This window comes from Pipra filicauda, unplaced genomic scaffold, assembly GCF_003945595.2.
Source record: "Pipra filicauda isolate LSUMZ 115617 unplaced genomic scaffold, ASM394559v2 scaffold493_size893225_pilon, whole genome shotgun sequence".
NCBI classification, from domain to species: domain Eukaryota; kingdom Metazoa; phylum Chordata; class Aves; order Passeriformes; family Pipridae; genus Pipra; species Pipra filicauda.
The window spans coordinates 190,619-209,021 of NW_024104635.1; the positions used below are offsets into that span (position 1 = coordinate 190,619).

An 18,403-nucleotide genomic window follows, 5' to 3' on the forward strand; every position below is an offset into this window, starting at 1 on the left:
TGCTGTGCCAGTGCATACAAGCAGAGAATTTGGGGAAATGTGTGTGAAATATCTTTAAATTCATCAGAATAAACACCAGAGAATCATTTTCTCTCCAGGTCAGTAAGAAAATGTGTCTTCTATCTTTGTGGAAGAGTCAGTTCACTGACATTAATGTGGAGGTAAATCAACATAAGTGCACAAATATTCCAACTTCACATAGACCTGGAGAGAACAGAAATGTTACAGAACGTCTGAAGTGTTCTTCAGTTCTTCTTCAGCACTGATCCTTCACACCTCCAACAAGGAAATCCAGTGCCAGTAGCAGGAGACCAACATGCTCATCCTCAGTTTCAAATGCTTCTGGTTGGTAACTTTTGCCTTTTTGCTAACATTAGGCTCTACACATTCATTTCAAAGAGGTTATAAAATGCACCTACTGTGCATGTAAAGTACTTTCCATGAAGGTATTCTTTAATTAAGTAGTGCTGAGCTTGGGTCTCTTATGAATACTGATGCAAGCCTTACATTTTCAAAACTTAGGGAAATGTGATTTTAGAAGATGCAATCTTCCATAACAGCAATTTCTGAAGATTTTGGGTCCCTCTGAAGGTTGCTGAAGCTGATCACCCAAAATCACTAATTATTTCCCAATCTTAAGGTGAGGTATATTGTGAAAAGTGATGGAGTGGCCACTATTTGGAAGATATAGGACGATTTACACATCAGTAACATCCCATGGAGTTCAAAACCATGTTCTTTGCTGGTAGCCAAATTCTTCCAGTAGCAGCAAGAATATAATCTCCCCAAAGTAAACTGTAAGGCTAGAGTAGAAAATGATAGATAAAGTAAATTGTGCACTGAGTAACTGCAGGGAGTCTAAAGGTGAGGATCTAATAATTAGTCTTATCTCTATCAAGGTGCAACAGGAATAAGCTGAGAAGTGCAAGAATGCCTGAGAAGGCCCCAGGGCTCTTCACAGCTACAGAGAAGCCTCATTGCTCTGGAGAATTTTAAGGCTGATCTCACGTGGAGAGAACATGAGACATTCCTTTTTCCTGCCACGCCACTGATGTGGGTGTCTGCAAGGTACACTTCTCCACACATTTCCCCTCACACAAGCCCCGGTGATGCCACAGGTTCACTGCTAGGTTCCTTTTTTCAGGGCTGCACAGGCACAGGGAGCAGCAGGCGCACAGAGAACAGGGACAGCCAAACTCCTGCTGCCTTGTGGCAGGGAAACCCAAGGGAAAACTCACTTCAAAGAGAGACCTGTTTTCCTTGGAGTTCTTCCATTTCAACCTCTGCTTTGCACAAGACTTACTTAGGATGCTCTAGTTCACTGACTTTGAGATTTCCTGGCGATTATTACACATTCAAACAGTAGCTGGACACTTCACCTTCCAAACTGAAGGGAACACCCCAGACAAGGCGGTCCCTCCTTCCCTGTGCTCTAACACACACTCCAACAGAACAGTAGCAGGTCTGAGCGCAGTCACTTCTTTCTCTGCACCACGTGTGAGAGCCTGAGCAACAGCTTTACAGGACACTTCCTCCAAAACCAAAGCAGTTTCTCTCTGAATTGTGCAAATGAAATCGCATGAAATTCATTCATTTTACATTTCCTTGGTACAATGAACTCACAGGTTTCTTCTGCTCTGATAGAAATTGCATCACAGGTCTTTTGCAAATTCCCACTGAAAGCAAGTGGAATCTTGTCACTGGCTTCAAGGAGAGGTGGAACAGCTTTTGTGTTATTTTAAAGTGTGGCAAACAGTATCCTTTTCCTTGGGCAGCATAAAATATTGCACTTGGCATATAAAAAATTGTTTGACTAAGAAAAAGGACCCCAAACTTCTCTTTTGAATGCTGCAGCCCTTTCAATGCCTGCAGCCTTCCAGGGAGCTGCACTATTTTAATGGAGCAGCAGTGAAAGAGAAACTGGAAAAACCCCATAAGTGAAAGATGAGCAAATGAGCAAATCTGCATCCCACAGATCTGCAGCAGGCACACCTCTACTCAAGGTTACAAAGTGTCAGCACTTGGCAGTTTCATAGAGTTCAAACATGTTGCCCATAGCTGGGTCAAGTGAGTGGTTGCGTCACATGATTTTTTTTTTCAAGTTTTCTAATGCTCTCACAAGGTCCAAAACCTTCCTTTTGCAGTTTCTGATAGACAAAATAGAAACAGCAAAAGGAAGTAAATGGGAAGTTTGGGTTGCCTTACCGCCTCCTTTCTCAAGCAGAAGACAAATTTATGGTTCTTACTTCATGATTAAGTTTTATTACCTGGGATATGGTTGAGGCTTTCAAGGCTGACTTAATTCAACCTGACATCAACTGACAAAGCAAATTCCAACCTTGATTTACATAGCCTGCAAAAAAGTATTACTGAAGCACACAGACAGAACCAAATACCTTTATGTGTATCATGATCTGCACAAACACCCCCTTTGCAGCCTGTGAGCCCACCTGGCAATTCTGAATATCCAACAGGGGCACGGCACCACTGTTATTTGTACCAGACTGGGGACGAGATCCACAAGGAATACCATTTAAATAGAAATTCTGCCCCATACAGTGACTGTGCTACTCCATAGATCTGTTCTCTGCCAAGTGCAACTGGTCCAAGTCTGCCATCCTGTGTCCCATCTGCCTTCCCAGTGACCCTGTAGCAGCAACCTCACAGGTAAATCCCCGAGGAGCTTGTTCCAGGAAGGGCCTCCAACGCTGCATGTGGAGAGGGCAGATGGGACTTGCAGCAAGCCACAGCTTGATCATCCTGGGAAAATGCCACTCCTTAGCCAGCCCCTTTCCTTTAACACACGGAAAAGGGGCTCCAGCCCCTCAAGCAGAGGAACAGCTCAGCCTCACGTGGGACTTCCAATGGCTGAAACAAAAAAGGTATTTAAAGGCGGTGAAAAAATCAAATGCTACATTGACTTCTAGTAAAAATGATCCAGAAATAATTTCAGCAATGTAAAATGCCTATGCTGCTCTGGCATGTTCCATCAAGAAACAGTTCACAAGATTCTGCCTTGAAGGTTACACTTATTACTCACATGTACAGAAACCAGCACTTAGGATGAACCATCTGTATTTTTAATATAGGGGATTGAGGCATGGAAAAAGAATAATGTCCATCCTCTCCTGTGAAACAGTGCAAAAAGCTATCCAAAATAAATAAATGATTTGTGAACTATTATACATTGGGTTTTTATTTTCAGTTAAATGTTTCTCTCCTAATCCTTTTAGGACTAGAATATCATTAGTCTAATTGAAGGTTATGTGCCTTTATTTCCTCCTTCCCCCTCAGAGCAAGGCCACACCAATCAGCGTGTGCTCATCCTGCCAATCAGTCTCTCAGAGAGGCTGGATGCACCGAGCTCCTGCAATCACCTACACTGCTCAGGAGAATCAGCACAACACAGGTCTAATTAGAAACTAAACACTGTGTTATCTGCAATGATTTGGAGATGGAGTAAGCTGATGCATGTTTTAGGAACCTCTTTTGCTGCACAGTAGTTCATGACAACACCCACCTCACAGCTCATTAGCAAATCAAAATATTATACTGTATAAATAATACTTTGTTCTTTTCCATTTTACAGAAGCCCCAGGTCTCAGAAGCCTCCATTACCAAGCACACATGACTTAGTTATATTGGAACACTGTAGGAAATGGAAAGCAGCCCTGGCTGTCCAAAACCAGCAAAAGAGAAGCCAGTATATTGTATACTTTGGTCTGCTCTCTATAGAAGTAGCCCCAACCAGCCTCAAGACATTTTACACTGAAATACATTTTGGCAGAACACAAAGAAACTCCCTCCTGCGTGACGCTGAACATGGACTGTCAGTCCTCCTGCACGGGACCGATCCCTCCCTCTCGCTCTTCTCTGCAGAAACCCTAAATCCACTACTGCAACCCTCTACCCGAACCCCACACGAGAGCAGGGGGAGCCTGGCAAAGAACCGAAGGGGGAGATGTAAATGTTTACCAGCACGAGGAGGATGTGAAGGGCTGTGCAGCTGTTCCACTGCACGGCTTCTCGAGGGGGAACTGGGGAGCACAGACAGACCAGTTCTCACTTCCAGCTGAGATAAACATTTCCAAGGCACTCGTTTCAAACAGGAAGGCACAGCCTCGGGACACGAGCTCACCCTTCACTGAGCCCCCAGCCCTGCTGCTCTGTCTCAGCCCTCCAGGAGGGGGGCACACTGTGCCACTGCTGTTATTACAGCTGCTGGATGCACAGGCAAGGGGGAAGGTGCAATTTTATGGCTGTGTGGAAAAATCTTTCAAATGCTGGTGGGAGGATGTCTGATGATGCCAGACTGGTGCAGCAAAACATCATATGGAGATAAAGCACTGGAGAAACTGTCCATGTGCCAACGAATGAGGATTCAGGCAAACAATTCTAAACCATACATGCAGACTTGGTGTCATTACACTGCTATTACAGATGCCTACCCTGCTTTTCTTCTTTTAAAAGGGTGCAGTTCTGACGCTTTATCACTAGCTTTCTAGCTGGAAGCTAGAAAAGACACCAACAAAGGACACTGGAAGACTGATCTACAGAGAAAATCCGCGGATTTTGAAAAGCCACGATCCAGCTGTAGCTTGAAAGGTGAAACACACTTGTTTGTACCACATTCCCTGAGTTTTCCATACAGATGTACACACGCAGACAATTTTTTACTGTGGAAAACTATCAGATATCACTTTGTATTATTTGGCAAGTATATATTTATAGCAATTTCTCATAAAAATTGAATTAGGTCAAAGGCTGAAAGGTGACAAGTTTGGACTTTTGTATCCCAACCTGAGACACTTTATGGGTGGATCTCCTGCACAGAGCTGAACGCTTTGAAATCTTTGGAAGGGGTATCAGCAAGGCCTCAAGTTTGGTTCTCTGACACTCTCGTTGCCAGAATTACTAGTAATTTTAAAACCTTGGCTCGCAATCTTTAAAAAAAAATAATCATAATATCCATACAGTTCATGATAGAATCTGATCATTCTGCAGAAAATACACAAATATTAAGGGCAAAATTCTTCCCCATTGTGTAACTGGCTTCCCATCATTAAAAGCCTTAAGTGGCCCCTCCCTCTGACTTAAGTTATCATTGCTTTCCATCAGGAGAAGACTGAGGAACCCTTCAAGAGATTTAGTTCAGGCTTAGAAAACAATCAGTTCCAACACAACCTGCAGAGAACCAAAGCTCTGGAACGTGCAATTCTGAAAGCTTAAGAACATTTTTAAGGAAGTATCAAACACAACCATGATTTGAAAATAAAAACTAACCGTACTAAACTAGAAAAGGTCTTTTGCATTGTTTAAGAACCTGGAAAAGTACTAATGCTGTATTATATTTTTTAAAACTGCAAATACTCTCTACTGAACAGGGAGTGAACTGTTTCTGATGAGACAGATCCGCCGTGCTTTGTGAGGTTCTGTGATTTTCACACAGGTCACTCACATAAACGTGATTTTTACTAGAAAGCTTTTTTCCATTCTGGAGTACTTTTACTGCCATTTGGTTTTCCTCAATAATAACATGTGCAAAACATGTATTTCCCATGACTGTTTTGGACACTGAGACTGGGATTGCAATCCATATCCATAACACACTGCACTGGAACCTCAGAGCCAGAAGCATGCATTAACTTGAAAACCAGAAGTAGTGCTACTCTCCCATCAGATCAAAACCAAATAATCAGAAACACGCTTTAGAGTACCAGGTTGGCACCTCACTGAAAGCTGGGGTGCAGATTTTAACTTCAAACAAAACTCAATTTTACATAATTCTAAGCAGGCACAGAATTACCTGGAAGCTTCTGCTGATTTTCAGTTGACTTCCAACTGAGCACATGCAAGAAGTGAAACGACCAGGCTGGCAATATCCTACCTACGAACCGTTGAAGAGAGTAGATTTTTTCACATGGTTCTACTAAGGGAAAAAAATGAAGACAAGAATCCAAATTTAAAGCAACATTCAACTGCTGTGAGCCTATTTGTAACCATTAGGACAGCAAACATATCAGCATTAATTTATGATTAAAAATTTAGGAAAAAGTAAGGTGAAAAGAAATAAAGAAAAAGACTTTGGGAAACACATAAGCCACAAAGTTTGACTTACTCTAATTAAAGAATGGTGCTGGCTGGCATTGCCTAGCTCTGCAGTGGCATGCTTGATTTTGCTGTAAAATTCTGATTTTACTTTTGTTTCATTAAATGTACTGTCCTACATGAAAAGGTTTGGGTTTTTTTCATAAGAGATTCATTTTTTATTTACGCTCAGATGAAAATGATTTAACTTGAGATGGATTAGTCTCGTGAACAGAGTCCAGAGACATTTAAAAAAGGGGGTCTCTTTTGTGCAGGAAACTAGTAAAGTCCATTTGCAGTTTAACAAACCACTAGGATCTTGGTGCAAGGTGTATAAAGCTGGATGTTTTTTCAGTTCTAAGTTGGATTTCAGGTTATAAACATTATGAGCTGTTTTCTTCTGAGAATTAATTGCTGTAGATCTAGACCAGTCTGGTCAGGTAAAAAGCAGCACAGGGTAAGATTGAGAAATGAGAATTTCAGTTAAGCCTCAAAACTCATTAATAAAGTTACAGTCTTAAAAAAAAATAAATGTCATACCTACATAATGTATATATGTATGATTTAGATTGTTCTGTATTTCTGGTAATAACTGTGGTTATTGCAGAGAGAACAGTAATTTGTCCAAAGCAAACCATAAATAATTAAGGCCAGGATTTTGACATCGGATCTGTGTGGGTGGATTTTTGCACCCCCGCAGATTCAGTGGCAGGATCAAAGCTGAGGAAAGCCAGAAATACCCTCCGAGTGTGAGCACTGCTGAGGTCCAGCACCTGGCACTCCCAGCGCGGGGACGGCTCTGCTTTCACTGCCACCCTGCCAGCCCCGGGCCTGGGAGAGCAGCACAGCAGCACATTCCTGTCCCACCCCGCCCACAGCAGCCAATTCCTACCGCAGCCCTCTCTCCCAGTCGGGGGGCAGAGACAAGGAGACACAGAGCTGCCACTCCGAGTTTCACTTCCTCGCACAATTCTAATAAAATCAGTTTAACCTAAACCCCTCCTCCCAAGCCATATATCAAGCTTATATTATAAGTGGGTTTGGGTTTTTTTTGACTTCCTAAAAACCAGTGTTTATTTTTATTTCAGCTGTTCTGAAAGTCATCAGAGAAAAACTACACCCCTTGCTAGTGGTGCTGGTATGGGGCAGGGGCAGAGGAAGTCGTGGACAGCTGATGATGACAACTGGCCAAGAGCTGCCCAGCAACCAACCTCCCACTTGTGGGCAGAATCCCAGAGAATTGCCAGGTTCACCCCCGTGAACAGACCCCCAAAGGCCAGGCAAGGAGGGAGCACAGCTCCCTGTCACTGCCCTGGCACCCTCCCGAGAGCCTGCCATGGGCACCTTGCAGTGACAGCAGCACATCTGCCACTCTGAACGCTGGGCAGCACAATTCACTGCTCTCTACACATCTCAGACTTGCTGACTTGCCTTTTTTCTTCTAGAAATCTGGGGGAAAACCCCTGGTGATCTCTTGGACAAGTCCTGGGCACCTTGCTTTTCCTCCTGTGCGGAGGGGAGGTCTGTGTCCAGTGGGATTTATGTGGGTGACGAGCAGCTCCTTTCAGCTCAAACATCTCTGTCAAACACCCTCATTGCCCTTGATATGAGTGAACTCACTGCAGTAACATTGGGAAATCTTGACTTCCACCATCACTGAAACACAGTTCCCACTCATATGGAATAAAAGGGAGAACACTATGGCCAACATCATGTACACAATTGGCCTAGATGATATCCCTCAGTTGCCTCCACTTGTGGGAGAAATTCAAAGCTGATCAACAATTCAGCTGATTTCCACAGCAACAGGATTTCAACTCATGAATCAAAATTGCATGAGGGCCAAAAATGCCAAACAGATTATAAAAATATTTTTCCACACTGGGATTCTCAAAGTAAGAGGTAAATAGTTAAACAGAATAGAAATAACGAATTCAGAAGGGACTGACTTTTCATCATCTTTTTGTTGCATAGTGCGTGTCTACCTCGTGTCTGTGCACTTACATGTTTTGAATATTTCATTAAATGCCCTAAATATCAACACATTTTCATGGTTTTAATATCTCCACCAACTTTTAAGCAGAAAGTGCCTCTATGTGGAGAAGACACATCAGTGTTTAGTTCAACATCTCACCACAGGCCATGCACGATCTGGACTTAAACTTCGCTTAAATTTCATGTAGGGGAACAGCTAAATGCATTTTTACTGTGTTTCCCAGTGGAAACATTATCAATAGCATTCACTGCTTCAGAACTATCACTTCTCCTGAATACCCACAAGAAGTGTGTGATTATTCCCCCGGAACACACTGGGAGTATGTGGTTTCTCTAAGCAAACAAGGCTCACTGTTGTACTTTTCTCTTTGCAGTAACTGAGGCTCTTGCAATAAATACCTGCAGTAACATTTAACATTGGCAGTGCCAAAGCTATGTAAGAATCAGATTATTTTGTAATTCTCCGTATTTCACTGACGGAGGTTTTACAGTCCTGTTTCAGTTTACACAATTTCTCATAATCTAACAAAACAAACCCAAAAGTGCAAATATCCAGTTCAGCTCCAAGGATACAAAACAGCGTGTGGTGTTCTGCATTAGACCATAACTGATGAATTTGTTAATATCTTACTGTCTAGAAGAGCTTTTTCAGACAGCATAACTTGGAGAAATTTTAAATTCTCTATAAATACTGTGCAGTGTTATGGACATGATACACCTCAGATTTTAAAGATATGAAAACGAGAAAAAGTTTGGCAACTTTGTTTTTCAGCTCTTAAAATAATGAACAGATTCATTTTCAAACTGAAGAATGTAAAAAACAATTAATTCAATAGCTTTACCTGAAATTACCAGGAGTCCTTCCATTCCATCTTATGACAATTTTATCCACCACACAGGTAGTGGTTTGTTAATTTGTTTTTTTCTTCCAAATATCTTTATTATTTGGTCAGCTCTTTAAGACAGTTGAATATTTATCCATTAACTTTTCAGTTTTGTGCCCAATTTTCTTTTTGAATAAAGCACATGCACTGTGGATATATAATGAAACCTAGAAGAATACTTCAGAACTGTGTATTTGTCCTGCTGGGTTTTATTTATTCTTTCTATATAACCCTGGGTTTAAGAAACCTTCAAAGCACTCCCAAAATAAAACAGCAATGTTATATGTAACTTTGTAAGCCAAGGAATCAGGGTTTCCTAAAGATAGCTTCTAATGAAACTCGGGGCTTTTTTTACACCACCTTTACTGATGCAATTACATTTAATCACTTTTAACAGTCGAGATTTTTAGCAGCTAGATGAGGTATACTGGATTAGCTTAATAGCCATATCTTTCTCACACTTTTTAAAACCTGTTTTTCTTTCCATTGAAGCAGAGAGCTAGGGGATTGGAAACTTCCAGTGACTCTTTTGTAGACTAAAGTGGTTTAACTGTGTCTGCTCATATAAGAAGACAACTCTAATTCTCACGGGTCAAGAAAGAGAACAAACAAAATCTACATTCCCTCTCTACATTAGCCAGAAGCACGTATTCTCAGAAAGGAAATGGGACAGAAAACATTAGCTGCTGTACCAAAATATACAGGCATAAAATAAAATCGTTCTGGAAATTTGAGACCCAAATCTCTTCAAAGTTTTATGAAAAAGAGAGCCCACGCATTTAGAGCTAAACTGGATGAATCCATCACTTGACTCAATACCCCAAGGAAAATGTGGCACATAGTATATTAAGTTAATAAAAAACAAACAAATGTACAGCTAATAAGTCTGAAAATTCAAACCTTAAGTTCCTTATTATAAAAGCCACAAGTGACTTTCTAGGTAGGACTACTCAAACCACTATGCTGCATCCCTTGGGACAAACAAGTTTTCCTTCTCATCTTCTTTGCTGCTTTTGTACTGATGCATAAAAGTTCAGTTGTCTGGGGCCCAACCACTTTCAGGCAGCTTTGAGCAGTCACCAGCCTAGTGATGAGATGACCATACGTGATGAAAGGACAAGTTTAACTCGCAGTTTCAGAGTTAGCATTGGTGTTTCATGTGCCACATGATGAATAACAACATGAGAGGCCCCTATTCTTCTGAAAAATAATTGGCTTTTCTTTAGAGAACGGCATAGAGAAACAAAAAAAAATGGGGTAACATTCAGGTCACGCTCAGACAGATTAACTTCCTGGTGCCTCTTTCAAATATTATCTTCCTGCTTCTCCTCTCTCGGAAGTGCAGACAGGTCACCCCAGCTTTCCTTTGACAGTTCTGCTTTTCATGCAACATTTGGTGACTGAGCAGAGGTTGCTAACCCAGAGACACCTAAAGGCTGGCAGCTTGATTTCATATTCCTTCAGACATGCTGAGCTCCAGAACAGCCTGCTGCTTCCTGTTCTGCTGAGACAGAGCAGGTTTCCACCTTGCTGCTGCCCCACCACACCTGGCTGGGCGCTTTTCCTTCTGCCTCCTCTCTCCCTGCCGAGGAGGGAGAGCCCGCGAGCGTCAGCCAGACACCACGGTCCTGCTGCTCAATGAACCCTGGTGGCCCTGTTCCCAGCAGCCCCAAATGGCACTCCCCTTTTGTGCCCTGCTCTCAGATTCATCCCTCCCAAGCCCAGCTCTTCCCTGTCTCCTGGACTCATTTTAAGCACAGCCTGTGTCCTGTAAGAGTGGTCGCCGTTTTGCTCCTTTCCCTGGACAGTTCAGCTGCTCTTGTTCTTTGATTCATTCCTTTAGGGTTGGATGTCTTTTTTTCAGCAATTCCTCCTATAAACTGGAATCACATGTCCCACAAATGATCCTGTCTCTAATTAGGAGATCTTTTATGTCTCTAACGTACATGTGCACACCAGAACTTTCTGCAATACAATGCAAGCATCTATGCTCTTCTCTATTTCTTGTTTTTGGGATTTAGAGAAAAGTATTCCTCTGCTGCCTCCTGTACATTCTCCTCAAATATTTTCCCCAGCTCTTTCAGGGTTTGTATATTCATTCCTGGCAATTTTATTTCACTCTTCTGTTTTATCCTGTGAAAACATAAAGCTGTACCTTCATTCTGTCATTTTTATTCCCTTTGTCAGGCTCATATACAGACACAGCTCTTCCATATGTGCCTCAAATCTCCATGGCCTGGCAGTTTTGCATTCCGAGGGGTCTGGTTCCTTGCAGGGGGTTACTCTGCCCATTTCTTGGTGCTATTAATCAGATTTTTTCCTGTCTGTGGGTCTCTGGGTCTGCTGGATGCTAACCACGTTTCTGAGCACAGTATGTCAGGTAAATAACATGAAGGCTCCATATTTTTGCAGTGAACTTTAATATGGGTATTTAGAGAGCTTTACTACCTGCGATACATGGATATTTCAATCAGGTACAATGAGAGTAAAATATCCAATGTTTCAAACTATGCTCCTCTTTCCAAGTTCCAGTTGGGTTGCCACAGCCACTGTGATGGGAGGTTGTTCTCTCAAGCTTGGCAGACACCTCCAAATCTCGCACACTATTCTCCCTCACCTCCCTCCTGCCTCAGCTGTGCCTTTCTCTTCCTAGACTTCCAAGGGCCATGTTTAGGAAAACTACAACATCCTCTAGCGGCACGTTTCCTAAGAAGAAGTGATGGTGTCAGTCAGTCCCAACTGCAGATAAACACTGTTGCTTGAAAACTTCTGGAAGCAATGCTTGAACCTAACAAATCACCTGGCAGAACGATTTTTCTCCTGTGAAGCACAGCTCCTCAACTCCATAGCAGACACAACCTGTCTCTCCATTAATTCATGCCTCTAAGAGCTTCTAAGCTCCATGAGCTGAAGGGAAATGATGTTTTAATCAAGTACATAAGCTGTGAAGAAGCCCGAGGCTGTGCTCTGGGAAGATGCTAAAGCCTGCAGGAGCAGAGTCCTGCAGAGCCCCTGGCTGTCCCAGGCTCAGGAGCTCCAGTGAGTGCCCTCCAGGGATGCACTGGCCTGGCATCATGGTGCTCCCTGATGCTGGGGAGCAGGAGGGCACTGAGATCCACAGCACAGGCAGCGCTTCCATGGGGGTCCCACACGGCCCCAGGGCTGACACAGCCCCCTCAGGGCACTCCAAAGCACTAACAGCTCCTTGAGAGCCTTGAGGAGAGCAAGGGAAAGTCCTGCAAACAAAGAGGCCAGGCTGGAAATGGCTCCGCGAGGGCACCACTGGGCCCCAGAGAAACCCTCGAGCCCCAGCAGCCAAGGACCCTCCCGTCCTGCTGCTCCTCTCCCAGCACAGAGGTGCTGGGCTTCAGTCTGCCACTGCCTCTCCCGGGGGCTCAGCCAGAGCACGGGGTGAGAGCACAGAGTTGGGGTTGGTGCAGGCCCTTCTTTTCGCAAATGCGACTTTAAGGCTTAATGTAATTGTTGCTAAAAATAAGGTAATAGAAGGGTTCCGGTCCTGCACGATAATGAACTGCAGGCTCAATTGTTTGAAGAAGGAAAATTACATTGATGCGACTGGATCAAAGACAAACAAAAAATCAGTTATTTCCTCTGCAGGGTAAAAATTTGAGGAGGTTCATGCTTTTTCAAGCAGCCCTTACTGCAGTTTAGAGGCAGAGGGATCTTGTAGTCAGATTTAATTTATTAACAAAACAACAAGAAAAAAAAGAGAAGTGGGCACATGAAAACTCCAGTGCCTGAAAACACTCAAAGAAAACCAAATGTAGCAGTTCCTATGACAAAGTGGAACACGTGCCCAAGCTTGCTTTGTTTCAGAAATGAGCTGCTGCACAGTCAAGGGAACGGCATTACCAACAGCTACAACTGCCTGCCATCCCCAGGCAGGAAACCTCCCGCTAAACTTCAGAGCCGCCACCATTTTTAATTCCTTGCCAACTTATACACTTGTCATGACTGCTGGGATGCCAACCATTTCATGACAGAATCCAAACAGCAGGAATTTTTAATCCAGGGAATAGTCAGGGCAAGTTATGTCAGTCCCAGCGCCTCATTCCAGAGCTTGAGAATAATATATTGCACAGTTGGTACATTTAAATCTAAAATACATTTAAAAATATTTATTCTTTCATGTTCTTTTTCAGTAATTAATTGTTTATTTTTATTGTTATCAGTTTACTAAATCTGAACTTTGTGGACACACCATTTCCTTGTCCAGTGATACTCCAGAGAACTGAAATTCTAAATAAAAAGAAGAGCAGAGAGGCCAGATAAGTGCTTGAACCCGGTTTTGTAGATATCTGCCCTGATAATGCCAACCATCTCAGGAGGCCCAGCCTTGCCTGGGATTTGTGAAGCTCTTCCAAAGAGAGCTGAGTGTTCAAATGGCACTGTCCCCTTCCTGGACTCATGGCTCATCAACCCAGTTAAGGCCTGTGTACAAGGGAATCTGCTTTCTGCAGCTCAGGGAAAAACCAAATTCCACACAACCAAAACCTCTTTCTTTACCTCAACACATCCAAATAACTTGGCAGAAAATTAACGGGCACGGGGCCAGCCTTTGCCCTCGGCTGGGTTTGAGAACACCACACTCCTTGGGCCAGAACTGACAAATCAGGAGTAGGCAAACCACGCTGGATCCTGTGCTTGCATCTGATTTTAAAATGCCTCATTTCTCACTTTGCAACAGGTAATACAAGGCCCGATTTACTGATTTCTCTTTCTATTTCTGTCTGGAGCAATGCAGCATCAGCTGCCAGAGTCACTGCACACACCCAGGACATGGGAAGCACGGGAGAACGGCTCTTCCTCCCTCTGAGAGTATCCAGAGCAAGTGTATTTGAAAGAAGGTTTACTGAGTATTAAAATACTTTTCAAGTATGAGTCAAAAAATTCTCACACGAATACATTAGAACCAACAGAATGAGAGAACAGTCAAGAGTATTCAAGGTTTGTTAGTGAAGACACAAAGGTTAGTTTTTTTCCAAAATAAAGTATATTATTACTGAGAAAGTTGTGTATCAACACACCAATAAAAAGAGAAGCTAGTATTTTTGTATACATTGAAGATGTTCTCACTACGAATTTATTTGAATTAACTAGTTGTTGCAATATCATTGGGTGTTACCTGATTTTACTGTTAACTGTGTTTCTTCTTCAAAAAATGAACTTCAGCCTGCAGAGACTTTAACCTTAACAAGACTTCGTATATTAGAGTTCTTGGAATAGACCACTTCCTTAAAAATACATGAGGATCAAGTTTTAGAAGATTTTAATTTAGTTTCTGATCTTGAAATTTATTCTGAGGTCAAGTCCTAAAGAGATATATGTATTACTAGATTGATGTATGTCAGAGGTAGCAATAATAACTCACTGTTTTCTTAATAAGAACAACCACCTCTTAACTGATTTCTCTCAACTTTTTATAAGAAGATTCTTATGGTGAGCTGTTTATGTTTTAAATTCAGTATAAAATATACGGACACCCAAATCTCAGTTTTTCAGCACCACTAGCACACAATGAAAGACATAAAAAAAGACAGAAATGAGCAAAGGGGTAACATTTCCTCAACAGAAGTTATCTTTCTATATAGTTATTTAAGGCCTTGAAAGTCCCAACCCTCAGGTACCTTTTCAGCAGATCTGCACAGCCCCAGACTGGCATCCCCAGGTGAAAGCATGAGATAAATGGGCTTTACAGCCAACAAACACATGCTGGCTTGGACCAAGCTGTAAGAGGAATCCAATCATGGACCCCAAGGGCCCTCAGAGAAACTGGGATCATGGCAACTCTCTCTTACCCACCAGTGACCCCCTAGGACTGACATTTCAGCTGATCTCCACTGCCTCAGAGCCGACACAAAAGATGCACAACTCCTGAAGTTAAAAGGTCTGTCACACATGAGGCTTTGCCCCCAGACACAGGCAATGCAAGCCACTTTACATATTTATACACATGTATGCAACACATATATTCACCCACATACATGCTTCCTATGCAAAACAAAATAATATCCCCCCGTGCCAGGATTCCTGGGAGGGTTTTTCACGTTCCTGCTGCAGTGCACAGGGGGGCCATGCAGGCTACAGAGCAGCACGAGGGCTCCATCCCCAGTGCTGATTTACACGAGTCACTGCCAGAAATAAGCCACTGATGTCATGGTTACATAAGGCTCTGCCTGTGTTCCTTAATGCCTCTGGTGCTCTGGGGTGCACAGTGTGGTACCAGTGCCCAGCCATCGCTCCCATCCTCCAGCATTTGGAGGGAGAGCAGACAAGGAAAACACACATGCTTTGCCTGTCCTGCAAAGGCACACACCATGGGAGGATAGGGGATAACCAGAGTTAACACATACAGAAATCTCCACGCTGTTGATTCCCCCACACTCATTACTGACTCCTATGCATTCTACCACAAGTATTCTCTTTGATGCTAACAAGAAAGAGGAGCTGCAAAGGCTGCAAGAACACTTCTGCTTGTTACTGTCTTACTTGCCAACTTGTCTGACTATAAACAAATGTAAAATAATTCTTTGTATGCCCTGGCCAAACTCCTAAGGCTATAAAGTGAGCTTTCCATTATTTGTCAGCAGCAGCACTTTATACTGCCCTGGATGTGAACCCCTGCACCACTAATGGCTGTGCCCAGCATTTAGAAAGCAAGGTTTCTGGTGTGAATTTTAGTTATATCTAGGACCTGAAACAGAAGCAGGAGAAAAGGAGTCCTGTATAACAGAACGTACTGATAGCCTCTGGAAAATGCTCCATACAAAATCCTATGACCACAGTGATGGAGAAGGGATCCTGATGACACCCTAACCACCTGTACTACATTGACAGAGCAATCAGGAAATACAGTGGAAGAATTTAATTCACCAAATGTAAGAGAATGGATACCACTGCTGAACGCAAAACAAAACCACTAAGGACAAGGCAATGGCATTAACTGAACACAGTGCAAATATTGCAGCTATTTCTCAGGAGCTAACCAGGCCAAAATACATTGTCCTACTCAGCAGTTCCTGCTTGTCCTGCTTACACTATCACTTATTTTTCATAGTTAAACATTTCTGTACTTTGACATATATTTTCAAAAGAATAAAGAAAATATAATAGAAGCTTTCATTTTTAAATACTAAGCAATTCCTTCAAATATATATATATATAATTCAATCCTGGTAGTAAACTTAGACTTATTCTTTGTGCTTTGATTACTTAAACAAATATTGCATTGAAATTTTCTCACATGCCATTCCTCCTACAGACATCTCAGCAGAGAGATCAGTGCACACACAGGATCTTCTCTGCCCTAGAATTACACCTTCGCATCAGCTTCTACTTTACAGCTAAGCTGTTTGCTCTCTGTCTCTAAAACTCACCGCAAGTTTCAGAAGATTCTTCCAGGAGTCCTGCAGACAGTGGGGTAGAAAACTTCTCCTTGGTGATTTTCATTGTGCATTTTGAATGACAGTTCAGATGAGGGAGAGCTTTTTTGGTGTGAAATTAATTCTTCTGCTGTAAATTTCATACTTCTGACAGGGTGACTACATCCAGGCAGATAGGCTGCAAAAATAATTAAAAAAACCAACTTTCACCATGCAGAAATATGCAAATATGTATCAACTGAAGCACAAAATGTCAGGGTTTTCTTTTCTCTGCTTTTGTAACTCTGGGGCAGCATATCAATATTAGCTGTGAAAGAAAGGCTGCCTGAACACTGCATTTAGATCTTGAACACGCTAAGAGGTGTGTACACCAGTGAGCATCTAGAAGTTGGACTTTCACAAAAACAGTCATTTTTTTAACTGGGTCCTATGTTGGAGCATAGGCAGGGAAGAACGAGACATTTTTTGTGCACACGTTTTAACTTGGCAAGGGCAGCAATTCTCAAACAGTTCCCCAGACAGCGACTCTGTTCTTTTCGCGTCCTTTTCCTGCTCGATGCTCCCCTCTCGCAGCCCCCGAGACCGCGCTGCGCGGAGCGACGCCCTTAGTGCGGAGCCTGCAGTGCCCCTGCAGGAGCAGAGCACACCCAGCTCCCGGGATCCCCGCCCTCCCCGCGGCCGCTGCGAGCGGGGCACGGGGCACTGCCGCGGGTGCCAGCGCTGGGCAAGGACACCCGCCTGCCCCTGGGCCGGGCGCGGAGCCCGCACCGCACGGAGCACAGCGCGGCGAGCGATGCTCCGCGACAGCGCTGACATCAGCGCCTCGCCAGCACCTCCGGGAACGCTCAGTACAAAGTTTGTCTGGCAGGCAGAGCACGGTGGCGCAGGCAGTGGTGGCACCTCACTTGGTAACTGCACAGCCTGAGCCTTCCCTGAGCACACTGTGGCTGTCCAGGAAGCCGGAGATGGAGCCCACACTGCAACCCCATCAATGGCTGCAGAACTATCTCAGCAGCCACGGGCCTCCCCCGGGAGCTCAGCCCGGCACAAACCCACCCTGCAGCGCTGAGGGCCGTGCCCGGCGCTCCCCAGGGACTCACCCCATGGCACAAACCCACCCTGCAGCGCTGAGGGCCGTGCCCGGCGCTCCCCAGGGACTCACCCCCCCAATACAAACCCACCCTGCAGCGCTGAGGGCCGTGCCCGGCGCTCCCCAGGGACTCACCCCCCCAATACAAACCCACCCTGCAGCGCTGAGGGCCGTGCCCGGTGCTCCCAGGGACTCCCCCCACGGGCAGTGTGGATGTGCAAACCTGGTTGGGGTGACCCCTCTGCAGAGGCAGGAGTTCCTGCTGCCCCGCTCACACAGATGCCTGCAGACACCTCAATGACCCCTTGAGCAGTATGAGTAGCTTGACAATTTAATCCTTAGTGGTTGTTACAGTGCAAGATTTACCTTTAAAAACACCTGTCCCAGACCAGTTCAATATGTAAATAACCCCTACATATCTTTAATACAATTAATTGTCTTTTTATATTTTTATATGAAATATTAGATTTAACGGTACCCATGCACAATACATGAACACCAACTGTCTATAGCAACACATATGCTGTTGGACTCAGCAAGCAATTTCTATAGTGGCAGGGTGATTAATTTCAATCCATACTTCTAAACACGTGTCTCAGAGCACTAATGTATACTTTAATTACTGTGCCAAGCAGAGGAGCACATAATAGCAGCTATCATTTCAGAACTTTACAGATATGGTTCACTATTTGAAAAAACCCTTCTTAGATGAACATTTGCTTTACAAAAGCAGCAGACTCCTGATCTTATAGATGTTGCTTAATTTTAAAATCAAATCACAAATTTCATGATATTCAGTATTGTTCTTAAAGCCTCAGCTTCTGCAGTTATGCAATTACACGACACTTAACAATTTTTAAGACTAAGTATATCTCTAACCCTCATGTTCTATGCTTAAAACATGTATCCTAGCAGCTCAAAAAGTCAGTCAAGCAATGGAAGGG

At 43.5% G+C, this 18,403-nt stretch overlaps 1 protein-coding gene and 1 long non-coding RNA gene across 2 annotated transcripts in view; one reads left to right on the plus strand and one right to left on the minus strand.

Annotated features, from left to right (window-relative positions):
- Positions 1–16,484, minus strand: part of PPARA (peroxisome proliferator activated receptor alpha) — a 117,705-nt gene extending 101,221 nt beyond the window's left edge. The window contains exon 1 of the mRNA XM_039386583.1: positions 16,364–16,484. The gene's annotated coding sequence lies outside the window, so the exon portion shown is untranslated. The remainder of the gene's footprint in view (positions 1–16,363) is intronic.
- LOC120324322 lies at positions 111–5,329 on the plus strand. Its single transcript, XR_005565545.1, has 3 exons — positions 111–345; positions 900–1,068; positions 3,590–5,329. It is a non-coding gene; the product is annotated as an uncharacterized LOC120324322 (long non-coding RNA).
- Positions 16,485–18,403: the final 1,919 nt, after the last annotated feature.